This window comes from Penaeus japonicus, unplaced genomic scaffold (assembly GCF_977035675.1).
Source record: "Penaeus japonicus unplaced genomic scaffold, GWHDUDI00000001_assembly GWHDUDI00000037, whole genome shotgun sequence".
Taxonomy (NCBI): Eukaryota; Metazoa; Arthropoda; class Malacostraca; order Decapoda; family Penaeidae; genus Penaeus; species Penaeus japonicus.
In genome coordinates this window covers 18594026-18599091 of record NW_028234439.1, presented here as the reverse complement: position 1 = coordinate 18599091, position 5066 = coordinate 18594026, and the positions used below count along the sequence as shown (strand labels likewise).

Below are 5066 nucleotides of genomic sequence, written 5' to 3'. Positions count from 1 at the left end.
CATCATACTGAACACTCTCTTTGCTGAGTACACTTTTCGCTGAACAGACTTCTTGCTGAGCGCACTTCTCGCTCGATACACTTCTTGCTGAACACACTTTTTACTGAACACACTTCTTGCTGAACACTTTTCTCGCTGAATACACTTCTTGTTGAACACACTTTTTTTTCTGAACGCACTTTTTGCTAAACACACTTCTTGCTGAGCGCACTTTTCGCTCGATACACTTCTCGCTGAACAGACCTCTCCCTGAATACACTTCTTGCTGAGCGCACTTTTCGCTCGATACACTTCTCGCTGAACAGACCTCTCCCTGAACACACTTCTTGCTGTAGGTTTTCCTGATGATAATGACGTCACGACTAGGTTTAGTTATGAGAGGACGGCACTTAATGTAGGTTTCCTGGGTCCCTTTCTGTGGCCATGTCGGATAGTGAAGTAATGACGTCAACGACTTTGGCTCTCCCCAGTGATGTAAGGCACAGGGCAAAGAAAGGACGTCATAAACATGGAGCCGTTCGTAAGTGACGCACGAGAGGACGGAACTCCAACGCAGGATACCAGGATTAAATAAGTGGCGAACGCAAAATGTCACATATCTGATTAAGTCGATGAGAAGAAATCATTTCATAAATTGATTTTCATTATATAAGTTAATTAGTCTGCTTACGTTTTTCGTTAAATAAGTTCTAACTGCGCTGTGATTTGGTTACATACTCATCATTAAATTAATATTTTTGGATAAATGTTGTGAATGTATGTCTATGCGGAATATATAATATATATATATATATCTATATATATATATATATATATATATATATATAATAGATAGATAGATAGCTAAATAGATAGTCGATATAGATACAGAATAAAAAAGAGAGAAAGAGAGAGAGAAGAAGAGAGAGGAGAGAGAGAGAGAGATACAGAGAAAGAATACAGGGAGGAGAGAGAAATAAGTATAATATATATATGGTATTTTATATATAAATATATATAATTATATATAGATATCTTATATATATATCTATATATAGAAGAAGAAGAGAGAGAGAGAGAGAGAGAGAGAGAGAGAGAGAAACAAACAAACAGAAAGAGAGAGAGAATTACAAACAGGACATTTGTATATGTTTTGTCAATACCAACAGTCTAAATTTATAGCTTTCTTTGCGATTTTTGATTGAATCAACAAAGTGTAGTTTAATTATAGACTTCCATGAATTATGAATTATATCATGAATAAATAAATTATAAATTAAAACTTGTGTAAAATCCCAGATGATATAAAAAGTAGGGGAAACCTACGTAAAAAAATTCAAGGTTATGTAAACATCCCCAGGAACAGGATATGCCTAAGGAACAGTGATGTTTTTTCAAAGTCAGACAAGATTAAACTGTCCCTTAGGAAAAAAAAAGACGAGAGAGGGAGGAAATAGACGAAAACTAAGAAGAAGTTGAAAAAAAGGGAGAATCTTTTTTTATATTTTTTTAGGCACGCCATCTGCTCGTCCGCAACTCCCGCCAAATTGTTTATGCTCGTGGTTAAGGGGGAGAGGGGGAGGAGGAGGGGGAGGAGGGGAGGGTGAAGGGGAAGGAAGATAGGGGGTAGGGGGAAGGAGGGGAGAGGGAAGGGGGGAGGAGGAGGGTGAAAGGGGAAAGGGGGGAGGAAATAAGGGTTAACGAAGGAAAGGAGGCACGGGAAAGGGAGGGAAGGGGGAAGTGATAAAAGAGAAAGAAGGAAGGAGAAGAGAAGGAGGAGAAAGAATAAGAGAAGAGTGAAGGGAATAAGAGGGAATATGAAGTGGATTAAGGGAAAAAAAGAGAGGAGAGAAAAAAAAAAAAAAAAAAAAAAGAGAGAATGGGGTAAGTGGCAGAGAAGAAACAGAGCATAAAGGAAGAAGCAGAACAAGGGGACAAGAGAAAAAAAGAAAGGAGAGGCAGAGAAAGTGAAAGGGGAAAAGGGCGAGAAAAAGGAACGCATACAAACTACCAACTAACTAACGGTCGACTTAAGATGACACGTGGCTTAAAAAATTCATCCGATCACACATGGCCCTCTTTCCCTTCTCGGAACTCGCTCGAGAATATCTTAATCTAGAGGCTATACTTGTAAATGAATTAATTATTAAAAAAATAGGAAAGAAATGTCCCAATCTTTGCTTAGAATACCAAAAATAGATACAGAGATAAACATGATTAAGGAGCCAACGTGTATACTAATTATAGACTACTAATTACAGCCTATCTGTTATACATCTTAACCGTGACATTTCCTTAGGTTACATGATTATTATTTTTTCTTATAATCCTCCATAAACGTGTTTTTTTTAAATAAATGTATCATTATCGTCTCGTCATACGCATGCTCGAGATGTGAAATTAGTCTTACGCTCGTTAGCTCTCAAGTTGCCGCCATTTTGTCGACTTGATTCGAACTCTTATTTGTTGACTAATATGCGCACTTGTAAGGTTTTTTATTATCTTATTAGAATGTTCTATATCAAACGCCCACATTATACGTATTTAATATGATTTATTACTAATTCAAACGATATCAAGAAATGTCTAGAAATTAATCAACAAAACGAAAATATAAACAAGGCGATTCTTCCACGTCGATAAAATTGTAATCAAATTAAGCCAAATCATTTCGTTTTTCGGAACATCAACTCGTCTCTTTTCTTAGTAAAAAAAAAAAAAAAAAAAAAAAAAAAAAATCAACGCCCACAGATTTATATTCACTCGCATCCTGAGTAAGTACGACGGGTGAACGCTTCCATGGTGATTCATTAAGGGTGAAATTAACCGATCTTTCAGTCGGATAATCGCCCTTCGGTAACTTGATAAGGATTTAAGAGCGCCGCAGGGTCGGTATTTAAGAGAAAATAAATGTCAATATCTTACAAAGTCCATTAAGCAGAACATACACCTGGAAAGGGATGTGTATATATAGATAGTGTGTGTGGGATATATATATATATATATATATATTTTATTTTATTTATTTTTTTTTTTTTCGTTCTTCCTTTTCTTTCTTTCTTTTTTTTGTTTTTCTTTCTTTTTCTTCTTTTTTCTCTCTTTTTCGTTCTTTCTTTTCTTTCTTTCTTTTTTTTTCTTTTTTCTTTTCTTTTGCTTTTTTTTCTCTTTTTTCTTTTCTCTCTTTCTTTCTTCAATCGTATTTTCATGCATCGTAATATATATGGTAATGATAGGAATAGTAATGATAGTAGTAGTTGCAGTAGTAATTAAAAAAAATGATTATGATAATGATAATGACGATAATAATGACGACAACAACGATAATGATGATGATGACGATGACGATTATAATGATAATGTTAACGATAATGCTAATGACAGTGACGATTTTAAGAATGATACCATTGATAATAACGAAAATAATCATAATAATGATAACAACAATAGTGAAAAAATAAAAACAGCCATAAAAATGATAACAATAAAAATTAGTCATGATAACAATTCCAACACTATGATAACATACCAGTCACAGTCCCGGCCACATGTCACATAGTACAGATAAAGATAAAAGAAAAGATACAAACAGATACAAAACATATAAAAAGGGGTGTGATGAGACACTACGAAGTGTAAAAAAACAGATAAAAGTATTCATAAATATACTTACAATATAAATAGAAAAAAAAATTATACGGAAGTTGATATCAAATGATCATAGAGAGATAAAAAGTGAACGTAAGTGTCATCACATGGTATAGTGTTTGATAGTGTTTGATAGTGAATAATAAGGATGTATATGAAAAAGGAAAATAAAGGCGTTAAACGATCTTGGAAATAGTGAATAATGAATGGATGAAATTATTAATTTTCTTAGACTTCTCGGGTGATTGTGATAAGAATGTTTATATTTTTGTTGTTTTTGTTTGAGAGAGAGAGAGAGAGAGAGAATGATAATGATAATAATAAGAGAGAGAAAGTGTGTAAGAAAGAGAGAGGAAGAGAGAGAAAGGAGAGACAGAGACAGAGAGAGAGAGAGAGAGAGAGAGAGAGAGAGAGGAAGAGAGAGGAAGAAGAGAGAGAGAGAGAGAGAGGAAGAGAGAGAAAGGAGAGAGAGAGAGAGGAAGAGAGAGAAAGAAAAGAGAGAGAGAGAGAGAGAGAGAGAGAGAATGATAATGATAATAATAAGAGAGAGAAAGTGTATAAGAAAGAAAGCAAGAGAGAGAGAGAGAGAAAGAGTAAGAGTAAGAAAGAGAGTAAGAAAGAGAGCAAGAGAGAGAGAGAGCAAGAGAGAGAAAGAGAAAAAGAGAGAGAGAGAGAGAGAGAGAAAGAGAGAATCTTAAATAATAATTCTTCGAAACAAAGAATCCTCGATAAAGAATCTCCGGTTCCATCACCTTTCGCCTCCTGTTCTTTGTTCAGGTCAACGCCTCATGCGAGAAGGGGGGGGGGGTTGGTGGTTGAGGGGGGGTGGTGGGGGGGGGTAGAGGGGGAAGGGGGGGAAGGGAGACGAGTGGAGGGGTGGGAGGGGTGGAATGGAGACCAGAAGGGGGGAAGGGGGGAAGAGAGACGAGTGGAGGGGAGGGGGGAAGGGAAACGAGTAGCGAGTAGAGGGGGAGGGGAAGGGAAACGAGAAGGGGGAGGGGGAATGGAGAAGAGAAGGGGGGAGGGGGGAAGGGAGACCAGACGGGGGAGGGGGAATGGAGAAGAGTAGGGGGTGGGGGAATGGAGACTAGAAGTGGGAGGGGGGAAGGTAGACGAGAAGGGGGAGGGGGAAAGGAGACAAGTAGGGGGGAGGGAGAATGGAGAAGAGAAGGGGGGTGGGGGAATGGAGACGAGAAGGGGGGAGGGGGAATGGAGAAGAGGAGGGGGGAGGGGGGAAGGGAGACCAGACGGGGGAGGGGGAAAGGAGACTAGAAGTGGGAGGGGGGAAGGTAGACGAGTAGAGGGGAGGGGGAATGGAGAAGAGTAGAGGGATGGGGAAATGGAGACGAGAAGGGGGGAGGGAAGGGAGAAGAGAATGGGGGAAAGGAGACAAGAAGGGGGAGGGGGAATGGAGAAGAGTAGGGGGGTGGGGGAATGGAGAC

General features: G+C 38.5%; 1 protein-coding gene across 4 annotated transcripts in view; it reads left to right on the top strand.

Moving 5' to 3' along the window:
* Nucleotides 1-5066, top strand: part of LOC122253994 (uncharacterized) — a 124591-nt gene that overhangs the window by 64087 nt on the left and 55438 nt on the right. The gene's annotated exons all lie outside the window — the stretch shown is intronic.